This window comes from Triturus cristatus, chromosome 12 (assembly GCF_964204655.1).
Source record: "Triturus cristatus chromosome 12, aTriCri1.1, whole genome shotgun sequence".
Taxonomy (NCBI): Eukaryota; Metazoa; Chordata; class Amphibia; order Caudata; family Salamandridae; genus Triturus; species Triturus cristatus.
Genome location: NC_140595.1, coordinates 438,477,261 through 438,500,235, shown reverse-complemented (window position 1 = coordinate 438,500,235; position 22,975 = coordinate 438,477,261).

The following is a 22,975-nucleotide window of genomic DNA, read 5'->3' as shown; positions in this document are numbered from 1 at the left end:
GCAGTCAATAACAAAGCGTACGCACGGCTCGGTCATGAACCGTGCAATGCGTACGCATTGTCACCCACGTCGAACATTATTGCAGTCAATGGCAAAGCGTACGCATGGCTCGGTCATGAACCGTGCAATGCGTACGCATTGTCACCCGCGTCGGACCTCATTGCAGTCAATGGCAAAGCGTACGCACAGCTCGGTCATGAACCGTGCAATGCGTACGCATTGTCACCCACGTCGGAGCTCATTGGTGTGACTATTTGACAGCTTCAACACACAATTACTTGCCAGGGACACATGTGCACACCTACCATACTACAGCATTGGCCACACAGTGTCCCATGGCATGTAAGGCTGTATTCCCTGTGTGTTGGGGTGGGGGCAACATTTGGTTTGTTGTTTGGCACTTTTGTTCAGCCACTCCCAGGCTGTGCACATGTTCATGGGGGCAGAATCCTTTGTGTGTTGTGCACATTACCACTGTGATGTGCAACTGTACAGTTATGGGCCTGAGTCATGGAAACAGTTGCAGGTTGGATATGTTTAGGACATGTCACATACACCCTGAGTCCTGGGGGTGATGGCATGTACGTCACAGTGAGACCTGTAGCCACAATTCTGATGTGCACCCACAGTCTATGTGCATGTTGTGTCTCAGATGTGAATGATCAAATGTGCCCAATGGGAGACAGTCTCCACATCCATGTGGTATGTGCAGCAACCTTGATGGTGAGTGTGTATCTAAGAGCCGTCCATGTAGGGCCTGCAGAGACAACAGTGGCCACTACCTGTGGGACTCACGCTTGCCTTGTGGCATGTACGTGATACACCATGTCATGCCACTGTCGATGTGGCAATGCAGGGACCCTGGGTATCTGCATGGAAAAGACCTGTGATGCCTGGGAGACATCAGGCCTCACTTGCCACTGTGATGTGGGTTTGAAACGTCACAGCAGTACATAGGTAGGGTGACACAGCCCAATGATTGGCCATTGCACTACATCGGACTTATGTGGACATGTGGAATTGAGATGTGAGGTGATGGCCATGTAGGTGACATATGTCTCCATGCACAACAGCACACACCTCAGTACATTGTGTAATGTCATGATGTTTCATGTGATATTTAGCCTGGTCATGGCCACATGGGTGGATGAACCGATGATCTTCCTTTGTGCATTTCTGTTCTGCAGGGCACCAGCTGTCCATCGACCGTTCCCAGACCTTGCAACCATGCAGGAATGCGACTGCATCTGACGGTACCGCTTCACCAGGCCACTGATTGAGGAGTTGGCGGAGCAGTTGGTGCCACATCTGCTACCTGGCCGGACATACCCTACAGCACTGACCCCAGAGGTGAAGGTGATGGAAGCCCTGCACTTCTTTGCTACTGGTACCTTCCAGTACACTGTGGCTACTGCTGGTGGTATGTCGCAAACTATGTTTAGTCGTGTGCTACGCGGTGTGTTGGAGGGGATGTTGCATTTCCTTGACCTGTAGATCAAGTTCCCTAGCCCAGCTCAACTTCCTGAAATAAAGGATGCCTTTTATACACTGGGTAGGATGCCGAACGTCATCGGATCTATTGATGGGACACGTGTGGCACTGATATCACCACAGGCACATGAGCAGGCATACCGGAACAGGAAACATTTCCACTCGATCAATGCTCTGGTGGCATGTCTTGCAGACATGTGCATCACACATGTGTGTGCATGGTTCCCCGTTTCTGTGCACGATGCCTACATAATGAGGAGTAGTCGCATTGCAACGCTGATGTCACAGATGCCAGACCAGCGTGCCTGGCTTGTCGGTGTGTACTGACTGTTTACTATTGTGTGTGTTTGGCAATGTTGTATTCCGCACTCCTACAAAACTCAGCTAATTGTTCAATTGTTTGTGTTTAGGTGACTCCGAATACCCCAACATGCCGTGGTTGCTGACACCCCTCAGGAACCCTGTGACACCAGCAGAGATGCGCTACAATGATGCACATGGGTGGAGCAGGAGGTTGATTGAGCGGAAATTTGGCCTCCTGAAAAGCCGCTTTCGCTGCCTGGATAAGACCGGAGGGGCCCTCCCATATGACCCTGCAAAGGTGTGCAAAATTATCCTTGTATGCTGCATGCTACACAACATGGCAGTGCGGAAGAAGGTGCCTCTCATCCAGGATGATGATGACCGACCTCCGCCACCTGTGGAGGATCCCGGCCTGGGCCACGATGACAGTGATGATGAAGATGAGGGTGACGTCTGCACACAGCTCATCAACAACTTCTTCACCTGAATGTGAGTTTACAGGGTTGTTATGTCAATGTATGGAGTTAGCCTGAAATGTGTTGTGGCTGCTCGGTTGCTGTCTGAGTGTGTCTGTGTGCTACTTGACTGGATGTGTGCAGTGATGTGTCCATTCAGGTGGTCTGTACTCCACAATAGGGTAGTACTGCTAACTTGTTTCTGTGTAGGTTTCTTGTGACATGTTTTGTGCATGTGTATTGCATTTCTCTCCTGTTCTGCTGTGCTTTTGACTGTGTCTTGTGTCTGTCCTTCTCCAGGGTACTTTGCCTGTTGTTTGGTCAACACTGACCCCCAACACCCAGAATCCAACACCAGTGTGGGAGTAGTCAATTGCCATCAAATGATGTGTCACACACCCCTGGACTTGAATTCTCAGACACTCTGTGACCATGTGTCCACCGTAACGTACAATTGCCTTGCAACTATTTTAGAATAAACATGTTGATGATGTGTAATGAACCTGTGCTATGCTTTATTTGGTGCGTTGTCTGTCTTCCCACATCTGAGTGACATTTGCTTACCTCACCTGTGGACTTGTTACCACTGATTGTGGATAGGTGTTGTGTCTGTGCATACCAATGTGTTTCAGGTCGACATCATTGTGTGGTTTGAGTAACATGGCCATGGTGAGTATGTGTTGTGTTGCCATAGTGGTGTGTCTCCCTCACATGTGTCACATCACCATGACTCACCTAACGGTGGTCACATTATTGTAGTATTTAGCATGCACTGTGTTGTTTAGCAGATCAACATCACCATGACACATGACAAGTTGGAATCACAACAGAGGCAAGTATGGTGTACGGGTGAGTTTATTTTCGAACATGTATGAGGAAAGTGCACAGGATAGTGGGTGCTGTACATTGGGTTTTGAATCCAAAGCTCACAGTAGAGTTGGAAGTGTTGGTAGATGAAATGTCCGGAGTAAAGTCCACAGTCATCTGCTACATTGGACCAACATGAACCCTCCATGTCTTGCGGGCGAGTTGTGTGCAATTGGACAAGTTGAACGGGTTGCGCACAAAGAACATTGTCCAGAACAGGTTTAGAGGCCCTGGGGGATGTGCAGGGACATCTGCGTCTCACATGTCCTTCTTCGGACGACCCCTCTTCATCTTGGGGGGGGGGATCCTCAGGTGCAGGCCTCTGCGGTACAGGGGACTCTCCGCCAGAGTCCTCCTCCCTTCCTGTGACACTGGCAGATGGTGTGGCAACAGATGTTGAGGCCACACAGGGAGGTGTGGACATGTTTGTGGTGATGTGGTGGAGGCATTGGAGTATGTCCCAATGCACCACAGTAAGGGCATCCCACTTTGCCTCAATGCAGGCATGGTGGGCAGCCTGCTCCTGTTGTATGTCCTTAAGGATTCCCACTACCTGGCCAAATCCTCCGGTGCTATCCTGGTACGCATCTATGATGCATGCCAGTTGGGGGTCATCATGCAGTCCAGACCCCTTTGCAAGGCGCGCCCTCTGCCTCCCACCCCTCCCAGCACCCCTATCCACACGGGCAGGACCAGCGGTGGCATGCACAGGTGACACTGGGACCCCTTGGGTGGTGTTGCAGGTGGTGTTGGCTGCAGATTCCGGGGGGTCCTGTGTCCCTGTGCTGTGGGTGTTCTGTGGCCTTGGTCTGTCGGTGTTGGAGGAGGGTGCCCTGTCTGTTTACAGATGCTGGAGGCGTGGGTACAGGGGGTGTAGATGCTGGTGCTGCATGATGACTCACACCAGAGGTGCCATGTTGTTCTTTGTCATCCGAAGATGACAGAGACAGAGTCAAACCAGAGAGCTGTGTGTCCACCAGAGTCTGGGACTGGGAATCCTCTTCATTTGGTGCTGTGTCCCCAGCACCACCTGTGTTTGGAAGAGACACACAATGTGAGTTATGTTTCTACAGGCATCAACGGTTCACAAACATGACATATTCTACTGTACGAACGGATACCTGCCTGTACACTGCTTTGTTCCGGGTTGTCACGGACAGGGATTGATATTGTTGTTGCACATTGCCCATCCAAAATGAAACCTTCCAATGTGCATGTCGAAGTGTGAGCATGCCCAGCTCATGGATAGATTTGTCTGTACATGACCATTACTACTCAAGGGCCATCATGTTGCTGACACAGGTGTGTCATCCCTGTACACATGTGAGATTTAACAAGGACATACGTGCTATTCCACTGTGGATATGTTGTACTATTGGGGCATGTGTGGTAGCAGACTTTGCTGGTCTTTGTGTGCCACACTGGTGTATTGGTACCACCTGGTCACAGTCCGGTATGCCTGTGATCTCTTTGGAGGAAGTGTTTGTTTTCCAGTGTTCCTAGTTCCCATCTCCTTTCATACAAGTGATGATGTCACCATCGTTAATGAGTCTGGTGCTGAGTTGTGTACGTGCATATGTTATTTGACTTGTGAATGTTCTCCACGGTGACATGGATTGGGCAATGCAGCACTCTGGCTTTTCAATGCTCATGACAGTGAGGGCCGGTGGTTTGTGTGTCGCAGTTTGGCTGCTGTGAGTAGCATGTCTCCTCCAATGCTGTCCAGGTTTGACCTTGTATCTACTGTGTCTATGTCAGTGAGTGGTGTGTAGTGTGAAAGATGCATATGTTTCAGCACGATGTAGAAGTGGGATGCAGCTCACAACAGCACCGAGTGTGAATGCGAACATGCTATGGTGTCGGCTAGATTGGTGTGTCCATTCTATTCACTGTCCGATGTCCCCTGTCAATGATGTATATGTGAGTTCCTGTGTGTTTTGTGTAATGTGCCATATATGGGTCCCCACATTTGTCGTCTGCAAGACACACCTCCCCTGCCTGGCCAGGGGGAACCCCTGGACACTGCATCCCCAGTCTATGAATTAGAACATATGGTTGCAATGGCTGTGTGTGCGACCGGGTTTTGTTTGGCCAGTGCATATGTGTGATTGTCAGCCACATCATTTTTCAGGCCCAGTGTCAGACATCTTTTCAGTCCCTTCCCACTCCCTGTGAGGTGAGCATGGTTCAGTGTGAGCTTGCTGGGCTATGTGGGTGGCTGGGGATTGTCTGTGACTGCAACTCCCATCATGCTCCTGGCTACACCCCCCTTCCCAGCATGCCCATACTTCCTTCCTCTTGACTATGCTTCCCTGTGAGGGAGTGTGACAGCAATGGCAAGATGGCTGACTGTGAAATCCTGGTGTTTGTTTGGCTACAAGTCCAAGGAGAGCCCCTGTGCTTCACACAGCAGCACCCAGTACGGTGCATCTTTTGCTGATATTTCACTGAGGTGTGGGTCAATGCATTCTACCCGGTGAGTTGTGTGGAGTTTGTGTTGGGGGGGTGTCTCCACATGCTGGTAAGTATGGTCAGAGCTGTCAGTCCTCCTTCCCACCCGGCCAGACATCCCACCATGAAACGTGCTTCCATTGAAGGGCGTGCAAGTTGTCTTTCAGGATGTCAGTCAGTGGTGGCCTGCTTCACCTGCATACCCACTATTCCTTCCTGTCAGTCAGCTGCACTGTGAGGTAGTGTGTTTGTGGTGGCAAACTGTCTGACAGTGTTTATTTGGCTTTGTGACACAGCCTTGCTCTATTTGTTGTTAGGTTTGTACATGTCATGAAACAGTTCCAAGTCACTATGAGATAGCAGGTATTGTGTTTGTCTGACTAGCATACACATCTTGGGATGATTATCAATTGGTTACTGTGGCTTTGCTTACGGTGCATGGTTTCACTGTCCCCTTGCCACACAATATTGAGTATGTTGTTTGTGTACTCACCAGGCTCTGGTATGTCTGTTAGACCATGGACGCTCTCTGGTGGTAAGATATCCCACACCTTCTCCTCCCAGGTCCTGAAATAGACTGGTTTGGCAGGAGGGCCACCGCCGGTACGCAGACTCAAGGCGTGATCTTTCTCGGTGAGTTTCTTGACCCTCCTGCACACGTCATACCACCTGTTCTGGATATCGTCCTTTGTGCGCCTTGCTGGTGCTTGAGCGTTCACCTTGTCCACAATCCTCGCCCACATCTTGGTTTTCTGTGACATGGGGGTCCTTTGGACCAATGTACCAAACAAATGTGGCTCTACTCTGATGATCTCGTCTACCAGCACTTCTAACTCATCATCTGTGAACTTTGGATTCTTCTTTGGGGGCATGGTGATGGGTGGTGGTGGTGAGGGATGTGTGTGTGAGGGTGCAAGTGAGGGTGGGTTGGTGTTGGTTTTGCTGGCTGTATGTGTGTGTGCTTTTGTATGAGGTGCTGATGGTGTGTGGGTTGTGTGATGTGTGAGTTGTGAGTGTGTCTGTGGTTGCTGTGTAATAGTGTTTGCTGCTGGCTGTGTCTCCTGTTCGCAAGGGATGATGGTAGTGATTGTAGTCCTTTATATAGTTGGATTTGTGGGTGTGTCTTTGTCCCATGTTTTTTATTTGGTATTTATTGGCTTTGTCATTGCTTGTTTGGTCCTTTTTCTGTTTTTTTTCCTTTGGGTTTTGTAGGCATGAAAGAGACATTCATGTGACGGAAACGGACGCTGCTGTTGTCTCGTGCGGGCTTCTCTGCCTCGTTCACGCTGCCTATCTTCTGTGTTTGATACGCGTCGGTCGCGAAGGTCTCTATTGCTTGTGTGCCCGGTTTTCTGTGCGTGTCGGTTGTGCGGTTTGGTCTCCGTGCGAGTTGGTCTGGTTTTACATGCATTGCATCGTACTGCGCGGATCGGACATCGCGGGTACAGGTCGGTCGGGTTCATTCCGGGTTCGTGCGGGCGGTGAAATTCGCTTCGGTTTTCCGGCCGGATCACTATTTTCCCTACGGCTCGGTCGAACGGCTTGTATTTCGTACGTGTCGGTTGTAATTCACTTGCGTTGCATCGTACTGCACGGGTCGTACGGCGCTGGTCCGTGTCGGTTGGTATTCGGTCCGGGTCTGTGTCTGTCGGTTCGTTTTGCGGCCGGTATCGGAATCGGCCCCTCTGGGTGCAACAGTAGGGTAAGTGGTGGATAGCTGAGGGGTCAAAATTACTATTCCCACTCCAGTGAGTGCAACAATAGGGAAAGTATTGGATAGCGGAGGGGTAAAAATGACTATTCCCACTCCAAAGAGTGCAACAGTAGGGTAAATGTTGGATAGCAGAAGAATTAAATTTACTATTCAAACTCCAGTGAGTGCAACAGTAGGGAAAATGTTGGATAGCGGAGGGGTAAAAATTACCATTCCCACTCCAGTGAGTGCAACAGTAGAGAAAGTGCTGGATAGCCGAGTGGTATAAATTACTATTCCCACTCCGGTGAGTGTAACAGTAGGGAAAGTATTTGATAGCGGAGGGGTACAAATTACTTTTCCCACTTCAATGAGTGTAACAGTAGGGAAAATGCTGGATGGCGGAGGCATTAAAATTACTATTCCCAACCCAGTGAGTACAACAGTAGGGAAAGTGTTGGACAGCAGAGAAAACACAAATTACTAATAACATTTAAACAATTGAATTCTTTTTAATAATCTTAAAAATAAATAAACAATATTTTAAAAATATACTATGAAATATATTAAACATTTAAAGAACACATATATCATTATGTCATTTACATATCACAAAACGGCACAAATAGTATATAAAATAAATTAATAAATACATTTCTAAACAATATTTATTTAAAAGGAGCAAATACTAACAAAAAAAAAATGATTTAAAACATGAATGTATTTATTTTATTTCATATCCTATAACACCACACCAATAAAAAAAGACGTCAACATTTGTATTTAAATTTATTTCCATATATAACATAATTAATAATGAATTAAAAAATATATTATTAAAAAAAAGATAATAAACATGCACTGAGTACATTCTTTAACACTATAATATCCACAACACTCACCTAAATTTAATTACAGAATTTCCATAATTAATTACTAATTAATTAATTTAAATTAATTAATACCTAATTATTTAATTCATCAATAAAAATAAATTACTTTCCACCCTTCCCACCAATTCCACCTATAAACACCACAACACTCACCAAAAATGCATTACACAATTGCCATAATTAATTAATAATTAATTTAAATTAATTAACAATTAATTAATAATTCATCAATAAAAACATTACTTCCCTCCCTTCCCACCATTTACACCTATAAACACCACAACACACACCTAAAATGTATTACATAATTACTATCAATAAATACTAATAATTAAATTAAATGTATTAACAACTATTTATTAAATAATTAATAATAAATTGATTTACACATTTAACACTATTACATCACAATTAAACAAATATTAATAAATTAAAATTATTCAATACATTTTATATAATTAAATTACTTCCCACCCTATGCCCCTATAGACCCACAACCTGCTACGGAACCAAAAACACACATTTCAAATAAAAATGTTTTAATAACTCCTAAAAATATTCAATACATTTTATATAATTAAATTACTTCCCACCCTATTCCCCTATAAACCCACAACCCACTACAGAACTAAAAACGCTAAATTCAAATAAAAAAAATTAATACCTACTAAAATGTTAACACATATAATAAAAATATAAACAATCCTTATTAAAAAAAAACAAGCATCACACATATAAAATATATACTAAAATATAATATTAATAAAAAAACGATATTTTAACAACTATATTTTGGCAAATGATATTAAACACTTTGATATTTTTAAATCAATATTACTTTAGATAAAATCGATATTCTTGACCACGAGAATTTGTCTGTCGATATTCCTAACCCACGATATTTTTGCCACGATATTTGTGCAATTCCATACTTTTTAGTCAATATTCTGTCTCTGCACCATCAAAGCATCAGGAGAAACCTGAAAACTGCTTTATGTACCTGAAAGTATGCAAAATAATCATACCTGAAAGTTGAAAGGAGGTGTATGAAGGAAAGAGTATCCACATAGCCGGAGCACACCCAATTAACCAACCCCAGCAGTTGAAAGGTACTGTAAAACTGGGAGAGATAACAATGTAATATATCACATAAAACAATGCCACATGTCAAAGATGGCAGCCACATGAGGCTGTACCCGCAGGAGATCTCCGGGGAAGTGAAGGCACAATTAAAAGAGGAGGAACTACCAAGTGCAGACAATGACCTGCAGAGAAGTAAATCAGTTCTTAAAATGTTCTGAAATAAAACCTAAACCGAAAGAAACTTGAGGGTTTCAAGCCAACACCACCATCTCAGGAAGTGGAATACCCATGTAAATGCCAAAAAACAAATCAGAAAAGGAAAAACTTTGGCACAAATCACAAGCCAGTTGGCAGGAGCTATGAAATGCAAAAGGGAACAGGAGAAATCTCAGCTTGACTGCGGTTTTTTAATTCTGCCTGGATGCAAGAAAAGCTGGAGCCAAGCAGGAGCTGGAATGAGTTGAGTCTACGCCCGATATTGGCTCTAATCACTCAACCTCATCATCAAGCAGCAGCTCCAATCGGAACAATTGTGAATAAGTCAGACCAACACAGTCATCTCAAATCACACAGGCGTGGTAAGATTATATTGATATAAGGACAGTGGAGGAAAGGGCAGGGAAGACAGAACAGGGAGGCAGATGCAGAGCAGGAAGTGAAGGTTGCAAAACAAAGATGGGGGAGTTGGGAAAGTTGTTTTTCCAGAGAAAGCAAAGGGGAGAGCAGGACTGCACCTTCGGTAACTACACTGTACCTGACTTAAAACACTACACAGAGCTCCCAATCTCCACTCATGTACTGCTAGTGGGGCTCAGGGTACTGCCACCTCCAGACTGGAGTTCAGTGGTTGCTGCTGGTTCTCTTGTACTGCAGCTCAGACTAAGGTCTGCACAGGAAGGGTAACAACAAACATGGAAGAGTCAGAGGACTGTCACAAACAAACCTAGAAACCTGTTCTCCCTGGCACCTCTGGCTGATGGAGATGAGGCAAACTGAAGGTGTTCAGGGACCAAAGGTCATCAGAGACAAGCCAACAAACTCAAATTGTGGCACCTGGAAGCACAGAATAGAAGTCCAGTTGGCAATGGTTATCAGTGTAGGACCCAAGAAAAGACCCCCTCAAACCAAGGTGAGCAGAAAAAGAAAGAAAATATAGGAATGCCAGGAAAAGAGACCTGGTATAGCCAGGTCAACAAAGCTGCATCTGCGGAAGCAGACACAAATAGGGACTAGCAAAGCCTACAGGTCTTGCTTCTGGGTCTTATGGGCTTTACCAATGTTTTTTAGCAATGTTGTCCAGCATCACTGATGCTTTGCAGCATGGTTAAAATTAGATTAAAAAGGCACTATGAGCACTATGGCGTATCCACCCATCTCATTTTGTAGGTGCAGACAACAGACATGCGCGTGCCTACAACATAAACCAGACACATTTTCTTTTCTTTTTGTTTACTGGTGCATGTTAGAGTGATAGATTAAGAAAAAGGTGGCATGAAAGATTTTTTCTGTTTTTGGAGCACAGGTAGGAGAGAGTAACATTGAGGTCGCAAAAAGGAAGCAGCCACATGGAGGGCTTGGCTGGAGAAGAAAGCAATATGGAAAATGAAGCAGCATAGGAGGCAGAAGCAACATAGAGTGGGCATAAACTAAACAAGGTGCAGGTGGGGAAAGAAATACAGAGGCCAATGGGAAGCAACACGGGCAAGAGAGAGGAATGCAGGGCAGTTGGGGAAGTACACAGGTGAGAAGGCAACGCAGGGAAGAAGCACATGAGGGCAAGAACATTATGGAGGGGTTTCAGGGGGAAGCAAATGGGCGAGAAAGCAACAGAGGGCGTGGTGGTCGGGTAAGAACAGTATATGAGGGATATGGCTGAAAAACAAATGCTCTTGTGGAGTGCCTGAACAAAGAGAGAAAGTAGTACTTCAAAAATGATCAGTGATAGGGCACAAGTAATGCATCTATACTGCACAATAGGTACAAACACAAGAAGAGGAAGTAAAGCCCACACAACCAAACAATTAAAAAGCAAGCAAATGGCATTTACAACAAAACTAACCAATGGTCAGCAATGCGCAGGATCTGTGCCCACTGTAAGCTACAATAGGTCTTTTTGCCAACAGACTCCTTGCGTTGTTTAGGAGGTGGGACCTAGAAACAGGTAAATCAAGCAGTGTCGCCCCATTAGTGGCCCTCATGAGATAATGAGCCTGAGGGGAAGGTCAGAAAAGGAGTGAATGGAGGCTGGTTTCCATATTTTTTTGCCAAGTCCCGTGGTGACTGGGAGGAAGTGAACACATCTCATTTAGTAAGTACTGGAATGCAGAAGGAATGAGCAGGTAATTGAACATTAATCTTGTTAAACAAAGCATATGGGCTTTCAGTAGAGAGCATTGCACAGAAGCCTTTGGTCACTTATAAAATGCACAATCATACTGCTGGAAATTGTTCCAGCAACTCTGTGCAAAATGTTCATCCTAAATCAGTAAGTACAGGAGGAAATAACTTTGCTTACATGAAGTCAAAGTCAAAACAGGACGTTTTTGCAATCTTTGCCAAGGTCAACACACAATATACTGGAGGAGCGCAGTTTACACTCCATCTCTTACACGTCATCAATGTGCAATTCACATTTATACTTTAACTTTATATCCACTGTGTACCTTAATATTATTAACATGTGTGAACATTTAAATGCAGTAATGAAATGTAACTACTGAAAAACTGAAGCTTATAAATGTGTGCACTAATGTTTAGTTTAGCATGAAGATGTACTTTGTATTCACATTGCTTTTATACTTTAAGCCGCATTTGCATATATTTTGAAAGTCATATATGAAAGCGTAATCATATATGCTTTTATTTACATTTACATCTGTTCTTGAATTATGTGTGTATAAGTATAACAATGAATTTAAACTGCACATTTAAATGTTTACTTAAAGTTAGCCTGACTAAAGAAATGCCTTGTGTTTTAGAAATAGGCTGTGCTTGGTTAGAGTGTTCTTTCCTTTCAAAGTGAGTTCCCAAGGTTTCATTAGTCAGAGAAAAAGAGTATTGTTGTGTGTGCTAGTTTCTTGATTATAAGTTCTGAAAAGAGAAATCTTGGCAAGAAATGTGAAGATCTAATGAGCAATTAAAGTGTCCTATTCATTGTGTATCAGGAAGGGAGGGATGTTCAAGGTTGCAGTATCTGTCTAAATTCTGTGGGATTGGAAAGTCAGGTAATGCTGCAAATGCACAATATAAGGATGGAGATGACTGGATCCTGGAGAAGTGGGAAGAGATGCAATTGTTGCAGAAGTTTCTGTTTGTTAGAATTAGTGTTCACACTGTTAGAAGTTAGAGCAGATTCCCTTAGTCTTTGGCCTTCTCTGCTTCCTTTATTCTTTCAAGTCTGAAGTTTAACTAAACACGTATCCCAATTCTGGGAGACTTCTTCTAGAGTGTTCTCTATGCTGACACCTTTCCGCATGTCTGAATTTCTATGAGACCTTATTCTACTAACCATCCTTATTCTTACTTAGAGCCCTGATTAGATGACTTCAAACTTATTCATGTTTGAGAGAGGGAATCAGAGTTTCTTTAAGGAACATCTAGTTCTAAATATCAGTTTCTGTATTGCTGTGGCTGTGATTCATTTGTGTCTTATTCTTTTGAGACTGAACCAATTGCAATATTTCATTTTACCAGCTATAATCATGCATCTTTTTAATATTTGACCGACCTGCAAATATATTGGATTGACAATTTATTGAAAATAAAACTACTTAACTTCAATTATTGATTCCTGGTCCTTATTGTGGGGTCAAATGGGCTTCACAAAAATTGAATTGTTTTATCATTACCTCCCTTTTCATCTCAGTCAATTTAAAAAGATCTGTCAGATGAGAGATGGTAAATCACGCTCATGGGCACTCAAAATAGTTTAAAAACTGTGGGGCTGAAGATAAAAATCTGTGCACATCTACTCCTCCTTGTCAAAAATATCTTACCTCCTCAGTGCTACTCTGACAAAAAAGAAAAATAGAGAGCATGAACATAGGGAATGAGAAGGATTTTAAAGGACATTTTCTTCATGCAGACATGCATGCAAATGTCTCAGGACCTTAAACTTAACCCTCCAGCATTTATTTTTTAATTTGCACTGATTTCAAGGGAACAGCAGCAAATACAGTTAAATGTTAATTGTATCCTGCTTATTGCAAGAAGTATTGGATTTAGCACCTGTTATGTTCAGTAAATTGCTCCTAAGATGTCTTCTCGCCCATAACTAAGGTGCGTCTAAATTTACATATAGAAGAAATAAAGGTGGCTTCTCAGATCAAGCAGTGTGGGCTGTGTAAAGTGCTGCACATGCATGACATCTCATTATGAGGCAACGAGGTGGATAATAAATAATGAGGGCCAAGGGTAGAAAAGCCTTTAAAATGCAGAGCTTGCACGTGCGCTGTTGAGTCAAGATGCAGTGGGAAACATAAACAGGAGAAGCAACAGCCACAAACTAGGATTTGAGTTTGCATTAATGTAGTTATTCATAACGGCAAAGGAGGGACATAATGATCAGTTAATTACTTTTCCGAAGCATGTAATTAGTGCACAACGAAAAGGGAGTACAAAGGATGTCGCTGCCATATAAAACAGCCACAAACATGGAGAAAGAATCCTTGATGGCTTGTTATCGCGCTTACCAGCCTTGGCGTTTAACTAGTTCTTTTGCTCATTTGATTTTTGGAATAAATATTACTTTATATTACTAACTAGTGTGTATATATTGATTAGACAGTTTTGTATAAACTAAGATGGAAAAAATGTATGCTGTCAGACAAAGTGATGCATAAGGCCTGAAGTACAGAGTGCTTTTGCGGTCGCAAAGCCTGCAATCTGCAAAATCAGCAGTGGCGGCCGCCATGACTTGTGGTTGGGGGGGCGGGCACATGGGGTCACGAGGTTGTCACACGGTGGGTCGGGATGGGAGGGCCAGCTAAAAAATGTTTAAAAAAGCAACGTACCTTTCCGCCGGTCCCGGATCCCTCATCTCTGGTCCTGCTCTCCTGATTACGACTTCAAGAACAGGAAGCAGGCAGACAGGCTCCCTCCCCTAAGCCAATCACAATGCTGCAATGCAGCATTGTGATTGGTCCGAGCGCCGTGCCTGGGGCTTGAGGGGTGATCATGTTGTCAATGCAGACTGAAATGCAGCCCGCATGGAGAAGGCGAACGTGTGCATAACTGGTTTGTTTGGCAAAAGAGGGCCGACCAAACCTTCATTGCGCACTGGGGGGTGGGCAAACCACTCCTCCCCTGCCCTGTTCGGAGAGCAGAGCAGCCGCGCCCACCAGCCCGACCTCAAAGGAAACATAAAATGGTAACTTATTGTTATTATCATTTTATGTTTCTTTTCCTTTCCACTGCTCGAAAGCAGTGGGACGACACGCCTTTGCCTTAGCGGAGGAGCTGCCACTGAAAATCAGAGGCTTTTTGACTGCAAAAGTTGCAACAAGCAAAATTATTTTGCTTTCAAAATGGCTGTTGTGACCCACTATGACAAGCAGTTCTCAATTGGTGTGGGCATTTCCTTACTTTTGCTTTGCAGTGCTGTGTACAAAAGGTTTGACTGCAGTTGCAGGCGCAAACCACTTAAAAGCTAGACATCCAACACATGGTTGTAATCAATTCGCAAAATGGAAAATGTTCCTGTTGGACAGCTTCCACTATGTGCAAGGTGGGAGGTGGCGCAGGGAGAGCAGACAATGGTCCGAGGGCCCCAATATCATTACGTTCATCGGAACCATTGTTTTTAAAAAGCAAGCCCTGCCCCTTTACGATACATTGGCTGCTTGAAAAAACAAGAAATGTTGAAATGTGAGGATTTTGAATTCAGGGACAAAGATCTGCTCTGCCTCTTATGCCCCTTCCCTGTGTTTGCATATCTTAACACGAGGTAACCACAAGCCTCCGGCATTATAAATATTAACATGTATGAGACAAGAAGCTTGTAACCTCCTGAAATTTACATTTTGTGATTCAACTAATCAGTGTATCAGCCTCATTGAAAACCAGGTCACATAAAAAAGAAATGACTGTTTTGTGGCCTGTCCTTTGCACATTGACAACTTAGGGCTTAATTATGAGTCTGGTGGACCACGGACTGCCAGACTTGTGGGGGCATTGCGGTGGCGGACTTCCAACTGCCCTATTACGATTAGGGAAGTCGGACCGCCATTGCCCCGCTGCAAACACCAGAGAACCGCCGTTCCCTGGCAAGGTTGTGGCTGTCAGGAATCAGAATCAGAATCAGAATAAATTTTTATTGTTTAGTTAATAAAAACCATAACAATATAACATTTATTAACAGTGCATAATACCAATAAAATCAGTTAAAAAGTATTATAAAACAAGTGCTTTATCATTAAGTTTTAAGCCGTTTCCTTGTACGAATAGTCGATATATCAGTGAATTTAGGCTGTTACCTGAAATTAGTTCTGAAGTGCCATCGTGCTAATAACTTAATGTTAAAACATACACGTTTGCAATTTGATTATGGGTAATGTAAATTATGTGCAAAAAAAAATTTAAGTTTAAAAGCATTTCTGAACAACAGCAGCAGGGTGAACGAACGCGTACATTGTTTGTTCAATGAGGCTTTCTTGTGGCTGAAAATAAGTCCTTAAGGTCTGATTAAGACGGATCAGTATCTCCTTCATGGTGTGGTGAAACGTTGATGCTTTTTTGGACAGTTACCAAGTTTTTTAGCCGTTTATGTTCAGCAATCGTTAAAAATTTTGCTAGGCGGCAATTTAACTGAGTATTTTCTGAATTAAAACATGCTAGTACCGCTTGTCTCCTTGTTCGGATACCTATAGTGTTAAATACGTTTTTTAGGAGTTTCTGCCGGTCTTGGGCCATATTTTTGCATAGGCAGATTAAGTGTAAAATGTCACCTTGCTTGGCTTTGCACAGGCTACAGGAGTCTTGACCTATCCGCCGTTGCCATGGCGGAAGATGTTGGGCACAAGGCAGAACTCCCAGTCTGAACCTCATAAAGCTCAGTTTTGCTGCTTTAGAGTACCCCTGATTGAAATATGACTGTGAGGTCAGAGACTTATATGTGTTCAGAGTCATCCAGGCATGGGCTCTTTTAGAGAAGGTTGCCTTGTCTTCAATCAATGACGCTTGTTTAATGACCAGGAGGCATCAATATGCTTGGCAGAACTGCCGTGGTCCTGTCAAGCATATTAGACATTCCCTTTCCACCATGGTTTTCATGGAGGCTCCTCCTCCATGAAGACCATGGAGGAGGGGAAACAGAGGGGGGCCTTCAGGGCCCCTTGTGCCTCTGCACTCTGGGGTGCTTGCAGGAGGGCAGAACATGTGCTCCTCTGTATGAATGTGCCCTAGTTCCTGCACAGCATGGACTTATGAGTCCATGCCATGCAGGAATTGTTTTTGGCGTTCCCATTGCGGTGTCTATTTTAATGGCACCGCCATGGGAACGGCAAAAACAAAGCCCACCAGACAGGAGGAAACTCATAATCTGGGGGTAGCCTGACCAAGGCTTTGGCTGTGTGGCAGTGGTGCGGAACCAGCACAGCACCGCCAACGTCAGAATCAGGCCCTTAGTGTATTGCCTGATCTTGTTAACATAGTATGTGTTCTAAAGAATGATTATGCCAGACAGTAACAAAGCTTTGGTGGACAGAATGAGCTAGAATTGGTTCTTGTTTACTAAGAAATGTCCTATAGCTATTACACTGGAGGCAGGTGGGTGCCCTGTGCTGGCACACACTCACCTGAAGGGTATTTGCACTCTCCATGTACTGATACACAGTTAGAAAGTGTCAATCTCCACCACCTTTTTGTACATGTGAATTAGATAACCACTGACGTTTAGAGAGGCCCTATAGGGCTACTCCAAGGAAGGAGGGAGTTCAGACTCCACCCACCATCTAGGGTTTTCATGGGCCCACTAGAGCGGCTGCAAACAATGCATGAGCAAATGCGCAGTATAATACTGGGCCACTGTACCCTTCTGTTTCTGGTCAAAGGCAAATCCCCCTACACAGGTGCTGGAGTCTGTGCTCCTGAAATTGTAGCACATCCTTTATGAAAATGTATTTATTTATGTTTAGATTCTTGGGTAGTACTACAGCATCACCTTCAGCTGATTTCGGTGTCCTTAGAAAGATGAAGATGATCAATTAAGAAAGTTGTTAAGAGTCCAACAGAATACAAGGGAGGACCTCTAATATTTTTCATTCACTGATTACAAACCTAAAAGGTGAATAATCAAACAACAGTATAAATCATTTTTGTTAGAAATGGAGTTTCTGGTTGTCGGTCGATATGCACCCTGTACAAGCAGGAACCCTCACTCTAGTCATAATGAGTACAGTACACACCTAAGCATGCCTGTGCTCACCCACTAGTAGCTAGGCACAGAGCAGTTAGGCTAAACTACAGAGGAAATATGTAAAGAATTTCTGCACACATACAGTAACAGAGTGAAAACATCACAAATGGACTACACACCAGTTTAGAACAATTGCCAATATGTATCTAATCAAAACAAGACCAAAACAACAAAAATCCAAAATGCATATATCAAGGTATTACTTTACAAATGTTAAAAACAGTTCTGTTCATATAAAAATATGGATTGTCACTTTTTAGCACAAAGTATCTGGAATGCATCAAAATCAAAAATAAAAACAGGTGCTGGGGAGGTGATGTGCCGGAAGAGCAAAGCAATGCGTTGGTTCCTTACTCTCGGGGAAGATGATGCGCCTGTTTCTTTCTCGCAGGGAAGGTGATGCGTTGCTTCGTTACTGCTAGGCAGGGGTGTTTATGTGTCAGTTCCTTACTGTGAGAGAAGGTGATGTGTTGGTTTCTTACTGCAAGGGAAGGTGATACATTGGTTTCTTACTGCGAGAGGAGGTGATGTGTCTTTTCTCCAGACATGAAGCCCTGGTTCCTTACTGAATCCCTGTGTCTATGTAGACTAGGCACACAGGTGTGATGCGTGGAAAATCCAGTTGTGCTGGTCAATGCAGCAGCAGTTAACAGGTGCTGCATCGATTTTCCAGCCATGATGCAGGTGATGTATCGAATCTTCAGCCATACAGCAGGGTCTGCATCAGAGTTGGAGTGGGTGTCTCGGATGTCAAAGACACAGTGCTCAGGACTTGTGGTTCCCATGGCAGACACTGCGTGGAATCTTCTGCCACAGCGATGCATTGTTTTTTCAACCACGCAGCAAGCTTGGGGCGGAAAAACAGGTGCTGAAGACGGGGGGTGGATTTTCTTGACTTGAAGCAACAAAATCACCTCCAAGGACCCAGCACTGGACTTGGCATCACTTGGCAGTCAGGGGAGCTGCAGATGAAGTCTTTGATAGCCCTGAGACTTCAAACAGGAGTTAAGCACACACAAGATCTTGGAGAACCTTGACAAGCAAGACAGAAGCAGCAGGCCAGTCCAAGACAGCAACAAGCAGATTGGCATTTCCCCTCCTACTGCTTCTCCAGCTCTTCTTCTTGGCAGCATCACCTCTTGGTCCAGAAGTGTTCTAGAAATGTGGGGTCACAGCTCCGGTACTTATACCAGTGTCTACCTTTGAAGTAGGCATACTTCAAAGGAATTTCTTTGTCAAGATCCTGCCTTGCCCTGACTTGTCTACAGCCACGCTACAGAGTGACAGCTTTGGGTGAGGACAACTCCAGGTGTCAGTGACAACTCCTGCCCTCATTCTAGCTCAAGAAGGCCCATCAGCCTGATGATGGGCCATCAGGATATGCAGGGCACACCCCAGCTCCTTTTGTGTGACTATCTAGAATGAATGCATGAACAGCCTCTGTCACTTTAAACAAGATGTTGGGCAGGCATAAACCAAGTAAATGCCAACTTTCTAAAAGGGACATTTTCAAACACACAATTTAGAAACCAGCTTCACTAAAATATGTATTTTCAAATTCTGAGTTCAGGGATCCCAAACTCCAAATCTCTATCAGTCCCAGTTGAAAGTTACACTTGTAAGATGTTACAAAGCAGCGCCAATGATAACCTATTGGAGGGATAGTCCTTTCAAGAGTGAAAAATTAATTGGTTGTATTCCTCTATTACGACATGTACAACACACCAGTACATGTCCTACCGTTCACATCATCTGCACCCTGCCCATGGGGCTACCTTAGGCCTACCCTAGGGATGCCTTATATGTAGCAAAAGGGAAGGTTGGGGCCTGGCAAGTGGTGGCACTTGCCAGGTCGACATGGCAGTTCATAACTGCACTAGCAGGTCTGAGACACGGTTGCAAGGTGACTAATTCGGGTGGCACAATCAATACTGTAGACCCACTAGTAGCATTTGATTTACAGGCCCTGGGCACACACAGTGCACTTTACTAGGGACTTACTAGTAAATCAAATAGGCCAATCATGGATAACCCATCATAATCACAACTTACACAGTGAGCACTTGCTCTTTAGCACTGATCAGCAGTGGTAAAGCACCCAGAGTAAAAAAAAACATCAAAAAGGTTGTGTCAAAAAGCCAAGGGAAACCACGCCAAGGATGCCAGGTGTAACAATTCTATTTTCTGGAATTTTCTAAAATGTATAAGATTGAGTTTGGCACTCAACTTTGGGTACATATTGTTCTGTACTCTACCGTCTTGTATGGGATCTACCTTCATCCTTTAATCTTCAGAAGCTTTGTTGTGTTGCAAGGGTGAAGCAGAAGGCGGCTCTGAAGATGGTGCAATATATAGCTAAGGTGTTTAATTAACCTGGGTATGTACCACAAAATGCGTGGCACAGATCACCTAGATGTTAAACCTCACTTTCACAGGAGGCCATGGAGGTTCCTTCATAGCTTGTGTAACATGATCTTTTTCCCAGAGGTCTGGACTTTTACTATCATAAGAGAATCTCATAAAGAACTTTGATAAGTGAAGAAGATGTCATGCAAGATGCCATCAACATGCAAAAATTACATAATGTACAACCAACAGGATTCTGCACCAAGAGCAAGTGATTTTGCTCTGCATTTGACATAGAGTCTTAACAGACATTCTTTTTCCAGTATGGCCTGTGCCTCTTGCAGTTTGAAGAGGACCATATTGTCACTACCTCCTCTTGCTCCCTCTGTCACAACCCCCTCTTGCGTTCACTGCACAGTGGTGTAGCGCGCAGGTCTCATGTTGCTTTATGTAGTGGTCTACCAGGCAGGGCTCGTGTTTTTTTACCCTATGGAGCCATATGCACACTATGAAATTACTGACCAATGCTTCCCCAGAATACTCATAACGCCTGCTTACCCAACACCCCCATGACAGATGCTTCCCCAGCATCCCCTACAACTGATGTACCCCCAGCTCCCTCATGACTAATGCACCCCTAGCCTGCCACATAGCTAATGTTCCCCCGGCTCCCTCATGACTGATGCCCCCAGCATCCCTCATGGTTAGTGTTCTCCAGCACAAGTAATTTCCTTTACGCTTAAACCCCTGCAAGTGTTCCCCACTTCCTGTGAACCAATGGATTAACTACTGTTGTTTTACCTAGGGCCATGGCATTAAATCCCGGCAAGGTTCCCCCAGAATCCTGTGAGCCAATGGCAAGCCTTGCTCTCGCTGTTACCGGGGCCTTGGAGCTATTTTCCACTATACACATTTGAGCGGAAAGATACATGTTTTTCCTGTTATTTGGCCAACAAGTTGCACCTGCACATTCTGTAAGGTCATAGAGAAAGTACTAACACATGTTTTCATCAAAGTTTGAGACCCTTCCAGACGGCCATGTGCCCCACATGCTGCATGTGATCTAGCTACATCAATTGAGCCTTTGAGAGGCTATATAAACCCCACCCAAACCCTAATCGTGGTTTGGACTCGCTCCCTGCAGAGCTAGCTTCACTCTTCCCACTCACCTGAAGAATTCTGCTGGAAACAAGAAGTTGTCCAGTCTCCTTAAAATCCATCTGAATCAGCTGTTCCTGTGGCACCTGCTCACTGAAATGTCTTCCTCCTTGCTCCCTCCTGCACAGCTACTCTGAATCCCTGCTTATCCCTGAGTCAAGGCTTCGAGATCTTCTTCGAACTACAGACAAGTTGAAGAACTAGGCTATGTACTTGATATCAGTTTAGTGCGCACTAGACATCCTCAGTAGTAAACAGGACCTAGTATCCCCGTCTTCAAAGACAATAGACCTTTCCTTCATTTCCTCTCTGTGATTTACTCCAGCACTTCTTGTGTGTTTACACTCTGGACCCTCCCTACAACCTTGATGCTAGAACTGTCACTGATCAAGGATTAAAGACTTTAGTCCTGTGTTTCTATGATGAACAATAGTGTCAAGAGAAAACACTTCAGAGTTTTTGATATACACATCGAATTTGTACCCCATCTTGTTTTTCAAGTGTATCCCTAGGAGTGCAAGACACTCCAACCTTTGCTCCAAGTGTATCATTAGGAGTGGAATATTCTCCAACCTTTGCTCTGAGAGTTCCAATAATTCCAATCTGTATTTCAGGTTTATTCCTAGAAGTGTCACACTCAGTGCTTAATTTGTCAAATATTAAGTACCAGGGATCTGACCCGGAGGCCACTGCAGCTTGCACCACCCATCGCCCTTGTCATCGATGCCAAAACAACTACTAAACATCTCTCTCGCATGTAACTGGGACAGTTCAGATTATTCCAGGTCCCCAAAGCTAAAGGAATGGCTGGGGAGGCAGGTATTAGAAATGTTAATGTATATTGTAGTCTGAAACTACCGTTGTTCTGCTCATCTCTAAATTAGATGAGCAGTGCCACCATATGGTGCACTTTTCCAAGTATGGTGTTGACAATTAGGTGTTGGTGCTGAGCACTGGAAACTAATTAAGTGCCGGTGCTGAGCACAGGAAAGAACGACTCAAATTAAGCACTGGTCACTCTCCAATGTGTGATTTTGGTATTTCTTTAATCATGCAGAGCTGCTGATTAAACTTGTAAGTTTGTGTCACTAAAGTTAATGCATGTTCATCGTCTGTAAAGACTTGTCAGTGTACTGAAGTAACTGCCTCCTCTTGTTTTTTGGTATGGTCCAGTGCACATCTACCTCGCAAATGTAGACTGTCTCAGAAGAGACAATTCCTGTTCCACAGTTCCACACAGCCCCTGAGCAAATCCAGTACTGAAAGTCTCTCTTTTCTAATTTCATCCCAACACCCTTTGCCCCCAGGGGACATGTGGACTCTCAGGTTTTGGTTCCTGGATCTGCATTGTCCTTGAGTGGCATAGGAGGTCCAGCTTCGGCTCCAGTGTCATCTCTGCGGTCGGAATCATGTGAGTGCATGACACATATCGACCCCCAAGAGATAGTCTGTGCAAATCAAAAAGATACGGTGCCTTAATTTTTGAAGGGATGAGGAAAAGTGACCTTATGCAAGGGAACACTCTTTTGATTTCTTATACAGGCTCTCATAAATGGTTAATTTGTGGCATGTTTCAACATCAAGTCCCTCATACAGAATTATAGTACATCTGGATGGGCTCATCCTGCCTGAGGGCAGTCTTGATATTGCTATGGTAAAGTGGATAAAATTACCCAGGGTATACCTGAAGAGGAACATAATTAGGGTTTTCTCCGGTTACATTTAAACCAATGGTACCGTATTATACCTAGGGGATACTACAATCTGACTAATGCTCCAGCACAGCTAATATGGTTAACATGTTATGGCCACCACATTGCCC